General features: G+C 38.8%; 1 non-coding gene across 1 annotated transcript; it reads left to right on the top strand.

Moving 5' to 3' along the window:
• Positions 1-16,261: 16,261 nt before the first annotated feature.
• Positions 16,262-16,368, top strand: LOC141710341 (small nucleolar RNA R71). The gene has a single exon (XR_012570867.1). It is a non-coding gene; the product is annotated as a small nucleolar RNA R71 (small nucleolar RNA).
• Positions 16,369-17,660: the final 1,292 nt, after the last annotated feature.

Raw genomic sequence — 17,660 nt, 5'->3', positions numbered from 1 at the left:
GATTTGTTCTTGCTCTGCTAACACTTCTTCTCCGGATAGGGTTCGACGCGGATGCCCAAACTCTTGTTGTCCATTAAAAGCAGCCTTCTGCCTTCTATAAGGATGATGTAGAGGCAAATATCGACAATGCCCTTGGTAGCACATTTTCCTACTATGAGTCAAATATTTAGCTACGGTGTCATCTCCACAAACTGGACAACACTTATAACCCTTATTAACGCAGCCAGATAAATTTCCGTACGCAGGGAAGTCATTTATCGTCCACATTAAAACTGCTTTTAAAGTGAAAAATGATTTGTTATACGCGTCATACATATTTGGTTCCTCTTCCTTCCAAAGCTTTTTTAAATCATCAATCATCGGTTGTAAGTAGATGTCGATGTTATTACCAGGCTCATGCGGGCCAGGGACCAATATCGACAACATCATAAATTTTCTTTTCATACATAACCAGGGAGGAAGATTGTAAGTCACCAATATGACTGGCCAGCAACTATATCTATTAGATAGGCCATTATTGTGCGGGTTTACACCATCCACCGATAAAGCCAAGCGAAGGTTTCTCGGTTCACTACCAAAGGATGGCCACCTATAATCTATATTTTTCCAAGATGGAGAGTCGGCTGGATGTCGCATTTTACCATCTTGTGTCCGCTGTTGTGCATGCCAACATATTAGTTCAGCGGTGGAAGGAGATTTAAACATACGTTTAAATCTAGGAATTATTGGAAAATACCACATGACTTTGGCTGGAAGATTAATCCTCTCTTCACCTTTCTTTGTCAACTTCCACCGAGAAAGTCGACACTTAGGACACTTGGTTGCATCAACATGTACACCCATGTACAGTACACAGTCATTCGGACATGAATGGAACTTTATATACTCTAGACCTAAATTGGAGAGGGTTTTTTTTTGCTTCATATGCATTACTAGGTAACACATTATCTTTGGGAAGTAGAGACCCAACAGAAGAAAGGAGGTTAGTGAAGGCACTATCGATAATACTAAACCTAGATTTCCAGTTATGCAACTTCAACATCGACTCTAACTTAGTACAGTCACTACCCTCATATAGAGGTTGCTCAGCATCGGCTAATAACCTCCTAAACTGATATGAATCATTATCATATTGACTCGAGTTATATGCCGTTTCACAAACATCAACAGTTTCCGAAGCAGCGACATGCTCTTGATCTTGCTCTGATGCTTCATCAGAGGCTTGCTCAGGAGGTGGGTCTGGAGCTTGCTCTTCAGGTGGACAACTAGCACTTGAAGATTTAGGACCCGTAGAAGCAGTCTCCCCGTGCCAAACCCAATGCACATAACCTAGACAAAAGCCATTGTCATAGATATGGCCCCTGATTGTTTTTATAGAGAATTTTTTAAAATTGGCGCATTGTCCACAAGGGCAAGGAATTTTGTTACGATCTTCAGAATTTTCTTCAGCATATATCAAGAAGTTTTCCACCCCCATTTCAAATGCTAAAGAATCCCTATCTTGCAAAATCCATGTCTTATCCATCAAATTTCCCTACCTGATAGCCACTATAAATATTAAAAATCCATCACATACCTATTTATAATTATTTAATAAAAGTCATATCAAATTTGTGTTGGTTACTGTAGGGATTAATTATATAAACTTAGAAAGGAGTAAATACCTTGATATCCTAATAATTTATAGTACTAATTCATTACTCTAAGATCCTATACATATACCCAATTAATTACAAAACTAGACTAAATTTATAAACTAGACTAAATTAAACCAAGATAATTAAAACAAATTAAACCAAGATATTTGAAAATATCACATAATTAAAAACCAATAATTCCAACATTCATAGCCCAGACAATTGTTAAATTTCCTTCACATAAATAAAACTCAGTGAGAACTTGAGTATTGAAACAAATTTAGCCCATAAATAAATAAATTAAAATTATCTGTTACTTGTATATGTGAGAAGGATAATTATACAAAACAATTACTATAATACAACACAAGTAACAGATAGTTCATATCAGGAATGCAGAGACTTGTTCATATCAGAGAAATGACTATCATACAAAACAAGAAATGCAGAGACTTGTTCATATCTGAGACCTGTTCAAATGCAGCCCCCAAAACCCCCCCAAAACACACTAATATGTATGAACAAACCCCAGAAAACACATAATTAAAAACAGAACAGAAACATTTACATTTACATCAATGTACCTAAAATATTGATTTACATCAGTGTACCTAAAATATTTAACACGACATAAAATTCCCAAAAACAGAACATAAAACCCCCAAAAAGAAACAAACATAAAACCCCCAAAAACATAAAACATTTACATGCACAAAGAAGAAAAACAGTAAAGAACAAAAGAAGATAAACATAAAACATTTACATGCACAAAGAAGATATTAAACATAAAAATGAGGGAGATAAACAGTAAAGATGTAAAGAAGAATATACCTCCGGATGCTTTCAATGTTCCGAAACCCCAATGTTCTAAAACCTCAGTGCTCCAACCTCCAGATGCTGTCTACCTCCAGATACTAGCTCCAACCTCCAGATACTAGCTCAATTTCAAGTTTAATTTGCTCTAATTTGAAGCTCCAAATCTTGAATTAGAATTGGGGCTAAAATTAGGGTTTCAGAGAAAAGAGAGAAGAGACAGTTAACAGAGACTAAGGTAAAAAGAGAGAAGAAAGGTAAGAAGACTAAGAGAGAAGGAGGGGAGAGGCGAGAGAGACGAGAGAGGCGAGGGTCGGGGAGAGATGAGAGGCTCGCGGGAGGTATTTTGGAAAAGGGGGGGAAAATATGTTAAAGTGAATTTTTTGTTAAAATTAAAGGGGGAAAGTGTACTGAAAAGCGGGGGGGGGGGAGTTAAGTAATTTTTATTTTTTTTAAAAGGCCATAGACAACGGTTAAAAAAATGAACCGATGTCAAAGTTAAAAACAAATTTGTGGCCTTTTTAATTTCTGAAGATAGAAAACGGCTACTAAGTGAAACCGATGTCAATATGCGTATTCAACATCGCTTTTTACAAAACCGATGTTAAACTGCATTTTAACATCAGGTGCATTACATGCCGATGTCTAAGGACCGATATCGTATCTACTATTTCTAGTAGTGATCTTTCGTGGTTCCTTACTTGAGGTGTCTCAGGCCCGATGAAGCACGCTTGGCTCTTGAAGAAGTGCATGAAGGTATTTGTGGACAACACTTGGGGGCAGGGCCTTGGCTCATAAGATAACTCGTCTAGGCTTTTATTGGCCAGAAATGATGGCTGATGCCAAATAATATGTGAAGAAGTGTGACCACTGTCAGAAGCATGCACCTGTTGTTAGACAACCTCCCGAGATGCTGACATCTATCAACTCGCCCATTCCCTTTTCTATGTGGGGGATGGATATCCTGGGGCCTTTCCCTATGGCCACGGCACAAAGAAAGTTTCTGATTGTAGCCATTGATTATTGCACCAAATGGATTGAAGACAAACCCTTAGTCAAAATCACAACTAAGCAGGTTGCACAATTCCTGTGGGAAAACATTATGTGCTGATATGGAATTCCCCGTATCCTAGTCACTGATAATGGAACACAATTTAACAACGAGGAATTCAAGAAGTATTGTGAAGAAAATGAAATTGAGTTACGATTCACCTCTATGGCTCACCCACAAGCCAATGGGCAAGCGGAAGTAGCAAATCGAATAATCCTGGATGGACTAAAGAAGAGGATCGAGAAGTCAAGAAATAATTGGGTGGATGAGATACTTCCCATATTATGGGCGTATAGGACTACCTGTAGAGTCACGACAGGAGCGACTCCCTTCATGTTGGCATATGGGGCAGAAGTAGTAGTTCCAGTGGAGATATCACATTCCTCTCCAAGGATTCTGGCTTCCAATGCAGAAGAAAATGAAGAAGGGCAGAGGTTAGCCCTGGATCTAATTGATGAAGTGCGAGATAAGGCACATGCAAAGATAGTAGAATATCAGAAAAAGGCTTCATTCTACTACAACCTAAGGGTTAAAGAAAGGTTTTTCAAACAAGGTGATCTGGTCTTGAGGAAGATAGAAGCATCTGGTGTAGGACAAAAAGGGAAGCTTGCCCCAAATTAGGAAGGCCCGTACAGAGTCAAGAGTGTTCAAGGTAGAGGAACCTACAAGCTAGAGACTATGGATGGTTTTGAAGTCCCGAGAACATGGCATGCACAAAACCTAAAGGTTTACTATGTGTAGGGCAATTGGATACGATTCTCACTTGTCAGGATGGCGAGTAGGTTGAAAAGCACCTTGAAGCTTTGCTTGCTTAGGATTTATATGTTTTAGTTTTATTACGATGTTTATTAAGACTTGTGTAAGGGATGAATCCCAGACAATTTTATGAAATTCATGAGTTCTTCAAAGTATGTTTGTGGCCTAACAAATAAAAACCAAATGCATGGATGCAAGCATAAAAGGTGATAAACAAAATAGATCGGATAAATATTACAAGAAGTTCGATAAATAAAGTCTCGAAAATAAGACAAGCCACGCAGGGCTGAAAAAGCTCTAAGGAGCTGAGGTACCCTCGGCATCCATATCATCATCCTCTCCGCTCTCACTGGATGTCTCTGTCGTCTCGGAGGAGGAGGAAGAGCTATCGTCCTCAGCAGGTCTGGAAGAAGACTCAGGAGGAGGAAGGAGTGGATCCTGAGGAACATGATCCGAGACAACTACTCAGGTACGAAACCTCTGTAGCAAAGCCTCATCATCAGGGCAGACATAGTCCGCCGGGTTAATATCAGGACAAGCCTCGTTCACCGTCCTAAGGGCCATGTACCAACCAGTCCTAAAAAACCCGGGAAAGACTGAATCATCCCTAGTCCTCATGGATTGGGCAAACTCCTCCGAGTCCAGATAGTTGTCTATAGCTTTATCCTTCTCCGCCCGAAGTACCACCAGCTCGGCGTTAGACTCTCCGAGTTCTTCCTCCTTGCGCTTGAGCTTCTTCTCCAGGGTAGCATACTTCTTCTGTTGCCTCCTGAGGGCATTATCGACCTTATCAGAAGCCCGCTTCCATGACTCGGCTTGCCTCACAACGCCTTGAAAATAGGCGTTAGACTGAAATAAAGCAATCAACAAAGTATAAGGCAAGAAAATGCTACAAGAGCGAAAGATAAGTTCAAAAAAGAGAAGGCATACCGAAGCCAGAGACTGAGCTCCCATGAGCTTAATCCTCTCAAGGTCAGGGGTGGCCACCACATCAGTAAAGTCCTTGGGAGTCACGCTATGGTAGGACCAATCCCATGCATGCTTCGTGGATCCAACCACGGTATCCCCTCGGCGAAATCCCCAGAGAGGCTGGAAGGCGCCTGTAGCAGCAGCAGCAGGAACATCAGCAGTGATGGGAGCGTTGTGGCCCTCAGCTACTTCAGTTGAAGCCTCCCCCATAGGCTCCTTGTGTTTTCTCAAGAAGCTAGGCTCCTTGTGTTTTCTCAAGAAGCTAGGCTCCGTGGCCTTCCCTTGGGTGTCTAGGCCTGCAAGACGGGCTTTTTTCATCCTAGCAGTCTCTTCAACGAGAGGTACATTGTCCTCGTTGATCTCCTTAGCAGCTGCAAAACAAAGAAAAAGACAAAATAAGTGATGTTAATAATGCATGAAATGAAATAAAGATGATAAGGGAAGAAAAATACCCTGTTGAGAAACAGAGGATAGTCCCACGTGAATGAGGGAGAACTCCTCTAAGAGAGTCCAGCTGGTAGTAGTGCCGTTGTCCTGATTAAGCCCATTATAAATAATAGTTTCCTCAGGAGTTAAGTGAATGGATTTGAGGCTACCATCACTGACCTTCCCGAAGAAAGATCGGAAGAGTGTGCCCCAGTCACCATTCTCCCAACGTAACCCAACAAAACTATTCCTCCAGTTTTGGTTGTTATCAGGAATGGAGGCGCTGTTAAAGATGTGTTTACTTTTGGGCCTTTGCTTGACATAGACCCAGCCAGAAATACTGGAAGAGCTATTATAGCACTGAAAGACCTTCCTAAAGACAACTACAAAAAGAGGAAAGCCCTCCCTAAGGCAGCAGACCATAAAACATAAAATGTTCCTCCAGGCGTTTGGAGGAAGCTGACACGGGTTGATTTGTAAATCAGCTAAAAGATGAGGAATAAAAGGGTGGAAAGGAAACCTAAGCCCAGCATTAAGGGCATCTGTGTAAATAAAGAGAGTGTCGGGTCTCCAATGGCAAGTACGGTCACCACCAGAGACTGGAACTAATTTAAGAGGAGGAAGGACGTTATAACGTGCATTTAGTTTATCGAAATCTATATTGTGCCAAGTATTATAATGATTAAAAGAATACTTAGCAAAAAAAAAAGAATCAAGATGTGCAGTGGAGGGATATTCATCCCCCCATAGTGTTAATCATATCGATTAAAGACATATATGAAGAACGGATCTCGATATCCTTACCTCGTTTCGAAGCCGAGGCTATCTTTGCCGCCCTCTCGGAACTCTTGTCAGCCATTAATGAGCTGGAAAAAGCCTGAAGCTGGAAAACTAAGGGAAGGGATTTGAGAAACGAAATGCTGGAAGCTAAGGGAAGAAAGAGAGAGGAGAAAGTTTGAGATGAAATGAAGAGTGAAGAGTGTGAAGTGAATGCACACTCCCCCCACCTATATATAGGAGAAAAAGTGGATAATGGGCCTTAAAAGGCCCATTTGGGCCCAAAAGCTAGAAGGTTCTTGAATTATCCAGGAAATTCCTGGAAAATTCAAGAGAAAAAATTGAGTTTTTGAAGAATCTGGAAGAATCCAGAAAAAAAAACCCAGTTGAATAAATAGGCCTAAGGATGGGCCCAATAAAAACAAAAGCCCAGAAAAGGGCCCAGATATTTGAGATTAAAAGCCCATAAGCCAAAATCCAGTCAGAACAGAATAAAGGCCCGTAAAAAGGGACCAAAAATTGATTAAAAAGACCAAGATTAAGGCCTAAATACTTTCCTAAATACAAGCCTAGAAAAAGGCCCAGCTAAGTGAAGATGGCCCAAAAACAAAGCCCTGGGAAAAGTGGATAAAAAGATCAGAAACCTGACCCAATTCGACCAGGAATCATGAGAAAATCCTGATCAAAATGCTTGAGGTCGAATAGGCTTCGACCAGGGATAAAAAGGGAGCTAATTCGGTCAAGAAATAAATTCATTCGACTAGAATGCCAGAATAAATCCTGGTCGAAATGCTGGAGGTCGAAATTGCTTCGATCAGGGCTCAAAAGGATGGCTAATTCGGTCAAGGCAAGGAGTTCTGACCCAAAATCCTGACTGAAAATTCCCTGCTCGAAATAACAAAAAAAAAAAATATATATATATATAGGGGAAAATCCTGGCCGAAATTCGACCAGGATTCCTGATCGAATGCACCCTGCTCGAAATACAGTCGACCAAGGCACACTGAAGGTTAATTCGACCAGGATCCTGGTCGAATGGATTCCTGGTCGAAATCTGTATAAAAAAAAAATATATATATATATAGGGGAAAATCCTGGCCGAAATTCGACCAGGATTCCTGATCGAATGCACCCTGCTCGAAATACAGTCGACCAAGGCACACTGAAGGTTAATTCGACCAAGATCCTGGTCGAATGGATTCCTGGTCGAAATCTGTATAAAAAAAACGGAAAAAAAGGAAAAAGAAGGAAATTCCTTAAAATATTTTCTGAAAAATACTAATATTTTCAGAAATTAAGGGAAAAATCCAGAAAATTAAGGATAAATCCCAGAAATTAAGGGAAAAATCCAGAAAATTAAGGATAAATCCCAGAAAGTAAGGGAAAAATCCAGAAAATTAAGGATAAATTCCAGAAATTAGGGAAAATCCAGAAAATTAAGGATAAATCCCAGAAATTAAGGGAAAAATCCAGAAAATGAGGGAAAAATCCAGAAAATGATGGAAAAATCCAGAAAATAAGGGAAAAATTCCTGGAAATTAAGATAATTTCTGAATTAAAGGAAAAATCGTTGTAAATGTGTAGGTCGCTCCACACTTTACGCAAAAACGAAACCCTGTAAGCGAATGAGTAGACTTAACTTCTGCGAAACCTAATCAATGTTTCCCAAAAGTTGGGGGGCAAATGATAGGGATGAATAAATCCTGATTGTATAATTAAATATTACATTAATTGTACAAGGTATGGGCTGCTAGGCCCAATAAGAAGATGTATGACATTCAGACCAGAAAGGTTAACATATCGATCAGGCCTGATGGACCAGATCAGGCCTAATGGAACAAAGAAGGCCCAAAAACCCTGATTATTTATTAATTTCGTAATTAATAAATAAGGGAGAAAAACTTCTATTAAGATAAGTCCTAGTGAGGATATAAATCCTTGTAGATTGGCCTCCAAGGAACCTCATGGGATAAGGAATCAGCTTCCTACTCCTTAGGACTCCTAAATCTATCCTAAATCAGAGACTTGACCACCAAGTCTTCTATACCAAGTCCAATTCAAGGACTCCCAACATCTATATAAGGGGTCTCACCCCACAGATCAGAACTACGTTTTTTGACTTGATCCTTGGCAATCAGCAAGGTACGTAGGCATCTTGTTAAGGCAGATTGAGTCACGAAACACAAGAGCAGTCAAATCGAGCCTTGAAGCTCACGTTCCTTAGTATTAAATACAACAATTATATATATATTAGTTTTGATCTATAACAATATGCTACGAGTATGTGCCATTGTTTTCAAAGGGAATTGGGATGACCACTTACCCCTGATCGAATTTCCTTACAACAATAGCTATCACGCTAGCATATGAATGCCCCCGTATGAAGCTCTTTACGGAAGAAGATGTCGCTCTCCCCTGTATTGGGATGAAGTTGGAGAACACAAGATATTAGGACTAGAGTTAGTCCAGCAGACCAGAGAAATGGTAGGACTCATCAGGAAAAGACTGGTAGCAGCCCAGGACAGACAAAAGAAGTACGCCGACCAGACCAGGAAGGATAGGGAATATGAAGTAGGAGATTCCGTGCTATTGAAGATATCTCCGTGGAAAGGAGTGATGATATTTGGAAAGAAATAGAAGTTGAGTCCCAGATTCATAGGAACCTTTAAAATTTTAAGGAAAATAGGACCTCTAGCTTACGAGCTCGCCTTGCCTCCTAATTTGCAACAAGTATACAACGTGTTCCACGTATCCATGTTAAGGAAGTACCATGCAGATGCACGACATGTAATAGAATACGAGCATGTAGATTTACAACCAGACCTGACCTACATCGAGCAACTAGTAAGGATAATGGACCAGAAAGAACAAGTACTGAGGAACAAGACGTTGAAGCTGGTTAGGATCTTGTGGAGAAATGAAAATGTCGAAGAGTCAACTTGGGAACTTGAAGACACAATGACGAATAGATATCCCCACTTATTTTCTAATTGATTCTGGGATGGAATCCTTGTTAGAGGGTAAGACTGTAATAACTCGAATTTTTGAGAACTTGTAAAACGTTTAATGAATAGTAACCCTGACGGACGGGAAAAACTTTTGAGCCCACACTCTGTAATGCATGAGAAAATGAGTTTCGGAGTTGATATTATGATTATATGTACCAAATGAGTGTATGTAAATGCTATTAGTTTTCGAAGAAAACGAACTTTGAAAAACGACCGTATTTACGACTCATTGAGGATTATGGGAATCACAATATAATTACGAGATTAAGATCCTACGGATTTATATTCAAGTAGGATAAATAAAAATATAAGGAATAAATACAGAAGGAATTACATCGTGAACCATATACGAGTGAGTATTACGAAGAACATTTACGTAACCGAGCGAACGCGTAAACGATTAAATAAACGTAACACACTAACTAAACCATGGTAAGGAAGTAACCATGGTTACTTATCAAATAGTGAGCTAACCATAGGATGATCAAGCTAGCTAGAAAAATAGTGTGCTAAGGAAGCTAAACCTTGTAGTTAGCTTGTAAGCTAGCAAGCTACAAAGACTTGTCCCTAAGATTTGCAACCAAGAATCAACCTAGAATGCTATACTAGGAGAACAAAATCAATTGAAAAGATATCACCTCATCTTCATAGAAGCAACCTAGCAAAGCAACCAAGAGAAGCAACCAAGAGTAGTATAAATACCCCCATCCCAATTGCTTCCATTCGGCAATTTGAAGAAAAAAAGGGGAATTCAAATTCAAATCTCCAAGTTCTAGCTCTTGTAAAATCATCCAATTAATTCTCAAGCCTCCTAGAAATTAAACCAAGGTAAGAAAATTCTTTCATCTCTTTTTATCAAGGTTTGATGGGTGGAATAAATTCAAGAAACTCACTAGTGAATAGGATGAATAGTAACCTCTCTTTTGTTTCTTGATTTCAATGGTGGTTTTAGGTTCTAAAAATCATACCAAGCACTTCCAAGCCTCCACCATCCTCAAGAACACATCTCAAGCTTTCAATAAAGGTAAAACTCTTTGGCCCAACTTTATTTAAGATTCATTTTAAGATCCATTTAGTATGTGGTAGTAAACCTAGTATAATGAGTGTTATGGGTGAAATCTTGATGATTAAATTAAATAGATTTAAGGGTGGTTGTTATTGCCTCAAGAACATGATGTTCTTGAGAGGATTTTGTGTGTTGATGATGATATGATGATTGTTGGTGGTTGTGTTAAGAGTTAGGGCGTAAACGAAACCCCGATCGTAAACGTAACTCCGTTAAAACTAACAAATCATAACTTTAAGTTTCTGCAGAACGTCCCGAAGTTGTAAACTGTAGTTTCTTGCAAAATAACCTTTGTTTAGGATAAAAAATGTTATAAGTATTGTTTAGGCACTTGAATCGCTTGATTCCGATTTACGGATCAAAAGTTATGGTCATTTTACTAAAAGTGATTTACGCGACAAAAACTTCTACGAATCACGAACTTTGAAAATATAAAGGATAGACTTAAAGTGTTCATAAATCATGAAATTTTTACAGAGAGTAACATATTGAGTTTCCTAATTTCCATGAAAATTTTTAGTGAAAATAATGATTTGTCAATTTTATAAAAATATCGGAGCCGAGACCGCGCAAGTAGAAACCATGAGAATCCATAAGCGGAGCCGACGGCGATAATAAGAATGAACCTAAGATACTTAGGAAAATGAAGTGACCATAATGTGAATATGACTTAAAGGAATGATAAGGGTAGTGTAAGTTGAGAGGGTGCATAATAAGTAACGCATGAGTGCGGGTTGCCGTAAATTAGAACGGAACCTAACGAAATGAAATGTGTTTATGGTTATAGATTTCCGAGCGGAACCTAGAGCATCCTCCACCTCGAGATACCCAGGAAAGTTTACGAACCCAACTCCATTTTACTGTTGTGTTGTGAAACGATTGTTTTACTATCATTGCATAAATACCATGTTTTCCATGATACGTAGTTGTTGAAGTTTCGCATAATGTAGTGATGTTGTACAATAAATATATATCTTGAAATGTTTATTTCGCTTTAAGCATGACATATTATATGAGATCGAGAGTCGGTCGGGATTTAAGATAAAACCCGGGAATCATTCCGATGATATTATAGGATGATTATAAGTCCATAATAGTACGTTTTAAAGGGACTCAACGTCCACTTACGAAACATTAAAACACCTCGAACTTTTATTAAAACAATTTCCCAACGATCATATTCCCTCAACTATATTTTATTGTTCGAATAATAAATATTATATACTTATTCTTTTATCATGGGTGTAGTATACCCCATCAATTATTTATTTCAAACCTGATTAATCATTAAAGATTAATAATTATGTAGACACAAACTAGTTGAGGAATATTATTTTTAAATATTATTTTAAAAAGTAAACTCATTCGAGGTTTAATTATTTATCAATCATAATTTAATTATTTATTATTTATGAAAGGGTTTATTATTGATTTAAAAATCATAGATCCTGATTTAAAACATACTTTCTGATTTCGGAATATCATTCGAATAATTTCAGATCGTCGGTGAATATTATCCCGACTTATTAATATTTTAAATATAGTTTCAAGGAGAAACTTTTCCCCCTTATTAATTATCTGTTGACAATGGTCAACTCACATCCTTAGTACTTCCTCCGAAACTTTCGGAAGTACATATATATATACAGTAAAGCTATGCCTATCAACAAGCAAAACGGTTGGAGGAACTTCGATGTGGTTCGAGTTCTCGAGATATGATCGGATTTCCTAATGGACAAGGGAGGGGTAGGATCCAAGTACTTCATGTATTGGATAGACTATTGGTACCGTAGGAGACGGTACAATATGTACCTATGGACCTGCGAAGTGTGTGTATACCCGAAATGAGGACACATAGCCCGTATGCGGCAAGGGTGATAACCAAGATGTGAAGGTGTCATCCCTCTACTAGTAGAAAAGGTTACTATTATCGTATTACGACTGATCATCGTATACGGTGGCTCCAACGAGTGTCCTAATTCTTTCAATTGGAATTGCGATGAAATACCCTAACCCAAGCCTAGGTGCTGGGATTACTATTAAGGTATTCGCAGGTTATTAAAATCCCTTAAAAAATTGTTTTCATAAGAAGGTGTGTATCACCAAGGAAAACATTTTTCGAATAAAACATAATTATCATATATGATGTTATCATACAGTCATTTTCATACTGTACTTTATTATGTTGAGCATTATAGCTCACACTTGTTTTCTTAAATTTACACAACACAACAGTGAATCAAGATGCCTGCCATGAGAACCACAGCCAGGAAACGGGTAGGAAATGGCCAGCTGTTCCGTAGATTGTTTGGTGTTGTACCACAGGTAGTCAGAATAAGTTGGATTAGTTTTTAGTTGTTTATAGTTCGGCTTATTTAAACGTATGACTTATGTAAGGTAAGAAACAAGAAATGTATATTTGGCCGGCAGACTAGCCTTACTTAAAGGTTCCTCCCCGGTAAGATTAATTACTTTTGGGTTGTAATAAATGTCAATTGATGGTTGAAAATTACTCTAGTTATGATAGTTCGTTTCCAAGACAATAACCTGTAAGTGTGTGTGTGTGATAAGTGTGGGGTCGTGAAGCGTGAGTATTTATATACCGTAGTGTGAGTTGTGTGAGTTTAGATGGCGTGGCCTCCGAGACTCCTGACCCCGGGTTTTGGGGTGCCACAACCTCCTTTCTACTAGAGTTATACAAGTATTCACAATATTATTGAACACGTAACAAAGATGCTTATTTGACCGTGTAATGAATGAGGTCCCAAAAGACTGATACAATAATACCCATGTAGCGAGCGTTAGGTTAGCGGATCCCAAACTATAAAAGCCTTAGGTCACTAGGCACAAAGTCCCCTAGAACTTAATAACTCGAGTATTAAAGAGCTCACTCTTGATTAATTATGCATAAACACATACTTTTTTTCTTTTCTTTTTTTTTCCTTTTTTTTCAATAATTTCTGAATGAGTGTGTTTTGCTCCATCTCATTCAACCCTAGACTACTCATAAAAATATGAGCCGAGTACTAGCCATTTGACTCCTAGCCTTACAACAACTAGCAATGAAATCCAAGTTTTTCTCCAGATAAAACAATCAGTGTTTTTACGTCATTACGAGAATATCACAAATTAAAATATAACCAAGTGATTAAATCTCAACAACAAACAAGTATGATCATGATCTAGATCAAAAGCAACCCTATAAGACTTTGTGAAAATATTTGTTTCTGGCATGCAAATCAATTCATTAGGACTTAAACATCCCTCTATTCGTCGTCACTACACTCAAATCAACATCAATTTATCAAATATCATAGTTCATCTTAAGGGATCATGCTAAATATGCATGCAAATGCAATTATATGAAATCACATAAAAACAACAAATATGTCCTATGTGAACAATCATGCAAAAATATGAATGAACTACAACTAAACATGCAATATGAATCTATATGTATCTATATGGACACACACACTACTAATCCTTACATTATCACCCCCAAACTTAAAATTTTCAATGTCCTCATTGAAGGTAATAATAAGGATTTTAGGCATACCTAATTAGCAGGAGAGTCACCCTCTTCAGGTGGAGGATCAGGTGGCCAATCAACCTCCCCACCAGTGTCTCGGACAACAGTACCCAAAGACTGTGTCAAATCTGCAGCAAAATGACAGTGAATGTCGTGCATGGCCTTTATACGCCTAATTACTCGCCTGTACTGCTCATCACCAATACCAGTCCTATCAACTACCTGCTGCACATGAGAAGAACTTTATGTAGGCATTGGAGGGTTCGTTCGGCTAGCCTCTACATCATCAAAAATATATCCCAAGCCCTTATCATGTGGTACACCTAAGAATGCATAACTCAAGTGATCTGGTAGTGGGTGAAGCTTAAGTATGGAAACACCTTCAATACACGGCTCGAGACGCTCTTGAGAAATTTTTAGCTCTGCTAACCCAAGAGAATCGAATGGCATATCTAACTTCCTCTTCCACGGAGGTGCATTCAAAACCTGCAGTTGCTCTGCTCCCTCCTTATCATCAATAAATGATTTCCCCATTAAGGATCTCTCTAAGGTCTCTAACTTTGGAAATTGCTCAAGCTCTGAATTTACTACAGAGTCTACCCACTCTACTTTAAAGCACTCCTCTTTAGCTGTGGGTAACTTTATTTCCTTAAACACATTAAAAGTGACCTTTTGATCGTAAACCTTCATCGAAAGCTCTCCTTTTTACACATCGATCATACTTCGGCCTGTAGCCGAGAATGGTCTTCCCAAGATAATGGGAATCTTCTTATCTTCCTCGAAATCAAGAATTACAAAGTCACCAGGAAAGATGAGTTTATCCACCTTGACCAAGGCATCCTCCACTATACCTCATGGATAAGTGATGGAACGGTCAGCTAGTTGCAATAACATATATGTTGGTTTCAGATCAGGCAGACCAAGCTTCTTGAAGATAAATAAGGGCATCAGATTGATGCTAGCTCCCAAATCACATAAACATTGGTCGAATGACAAGTTTCCGATGGTGCAAGGAATAGTGAAGCTTACAGGATCTTTAAGCTTCGGAGGCAACTTCTGTTGCAGCACAGCACTGCATTCCTCCGTTAGAGCAACGGTCTTTAAGTCATCGAGCTTCACTTTTCAAGAGAGAATACCTTTCATAAACCTCGCATAGCTAGGCATCTGTTCAAGAGCTTCAGTGAAAGGTATGTTGATATGAAGTTTCTTGAACACCTCCAAAACCTTCTCAAACTGCTTATGCAGCTTTTTCTTCTGCAGCCTCTTAGGAAAAGGAGGTGGAGGATAGATCTGTTTCTCCCCTGTATTACCCTCAGGAGGAGTGTGTTCCACAGTAGTCTTTCTTGGTTCCACCTCTGCTTCCTTATGCACTTCTTCTTCAGCCACAACTGCATTTTCTGAAACTTCAGATTTTTCAGGCTCTTCGTCTTGCTGAATTGGGGGGCTTGCGAACTTTCTAGACCTTAAGGTGATGGCGTTCACCTGTTCTTCAACTTCCCTCTTGCCTGGACTTGTTTCTATATCACTAGAAAGTGTTCCTGGTGGTCAATTTAATAAGGAATTAGCAATTTACCCTATTTAGTTCTCCAGAGTCTTGATAGAAACAGCCTGGCTTTTGCACATAAGCCGCAACTCCTCCAATTCAGATTTTTCATTCGAAGATAGACATGCACCATGAGTTTGTTGTTTTGGTGTAATTTATTGCTAAAAACCAGGGGAGTTGAATAACTTATTTCTAAACTACTGGAACGACTGTTGCATCGCATTCTGATTGTTGCTCCAGCTGAAGTTAGGATGATTCCAGTTGCACTGGTTGCTGCGATCTCTGAAAGTTGCTCACAAACTGAGCTGAGTCACTAGATATAGCGCATTACTCTGTCACTAGATATAGCGCATTGCTCTGTCACATGCAGATCTACACACAGCTCAGAAACACTAATTATCTGCTTAACACCATAGTTAGCCAGAGAATCGATCTTCATAGACAACGCCTTTAGTTGAACAGTGATAGCCGTAGCTGTATCCATTTTAAGAACTCCTGCTACCTTGCCCTGTGGACATCTCTAGGTTGGATACTGATATTCATTAGCAGCCATCAGTTCAATTAGATCATAAGCTTCCTCATAGCTCTTTGCCCATAATGCTCCGCCTACTGCTGCATCGAGCAGGGGTCTGGACTGTGCTCCCAAACCATTATAAAAACAATTGATGATCATCCAATAAGGCATTCCATGATGAGGACACTTCCTAAGCATCTCCTTATAGCGCTCCCAAGCTTCACATAAAGATTCTCCCATTTTTTGCGCAAATTGAGTAATAGCATTTCTGAATGCAGCTGTCTTCGCCATAGGGAAGAATTTAGTGAGAAACTTTTGAGCAAGACCTTCCCAAGTAGCAATCGAACCAGCTGGTAGAGAGTGTAACCAGCTCTTAGCCTTGTCCCTCAGAGAGAATGGGAAAAGTCTCAGCTTAATAACATCTTCAGAAACACCATTGAACCTGAAGGTGTCGCAGATCTCTATAAAATCCCTAATGTGTGTATTGGGATCTTCCGTTAGAGACCCCCCCAACTGGACTAAATTATGTACCCATTGAATTATGCCAGGCTTGATCTCAAAGGTATTAGCTGTGATAGCTGGCCTGACAATGCTAGATTGAATGGCATTGATCTTGGGTTGAGAAAAATCCATCAAGGCTTTCGTTCGTGCTGCTGAATCTCCCATTGTAATGAGTACCTGAAACACAAACAAATAAATTGTGAAAATAAAAGAATCCGAGTCAGTGAACTTTAACGACCACTGATGACAAGCACAAAAACTAAAAATTAACACCGAGTCCCCCACAGCGGCGCCAAAAACTTGTTAGGGGGAAAACACGCGCTAAAATTCACGCAAGTATACGCGTTCGCAAGTAGTATAAGATATAAATCAGATTCGTTCCCACAAAGACTGGTTTAGTTTAATTTCAATTTATGCACCTATGCAACAATGTATGGTTATCGCTCAATACTAAGAAAAATAACAAATTGGGTTTTGATTAAACTAAGAGATTATACTAAATAACATTAACTAAGACAATTGAGGTTGAATTACTATATATGACAAACATGGGATTCTAACTTCATCAAATACTTTATTCAATAGCCTTATTGTTCTTAACCTTAGCATGTAATGGTGATGACACTAATCATATAACACGAAACTAGTAAATGCCAACTTTCATTGTACGAATACCCTACTACCAAGCATCCACAAAAGAGATAGAAGTTGAATAGACACCAATTATGCTTAGTCCTTATCTGTCTATAAGAATTGAAAATATAACGGTTTAATGCGCAAGTTATCTATCGTGATTACATAGGGCAAGTAAGATGGTTAAAATTACCTACGAATCATGCATAACAAATACATGAACCTATGCTAGCATGGCAAGTTCTAAATCTCTATATTCACTGTCGCTTCAATAGAGATTAACACGCTATCTTATATGTTAGCTATGCACATAAGACGAATAAGTACAACCAATACTAGGATATCAATCAATCACCACACACCAAGATATCGAAACAAATTAATTATTGAAATCCTTAAGTAAATCCGCTAGAATCCCATGATAACGATTAGCC

This window comes from Apium graveolens, chromosome 2 (assembly GCF_009905375.1).
Source record: "Apium graveolens cultivar Ventura chromosome 2, ASM990537v1, whole genome shotgun sequence".
Taxonomy (NCBI): Eukaryota; Viridiplantae; Streptophyta; class Magnoliopsida; order Apiales; family Apiaceae; genus Apium; species Apium graveolens.
This window is presented reverse-complemented; position numbering and strand designations above follow the sequence as displayed.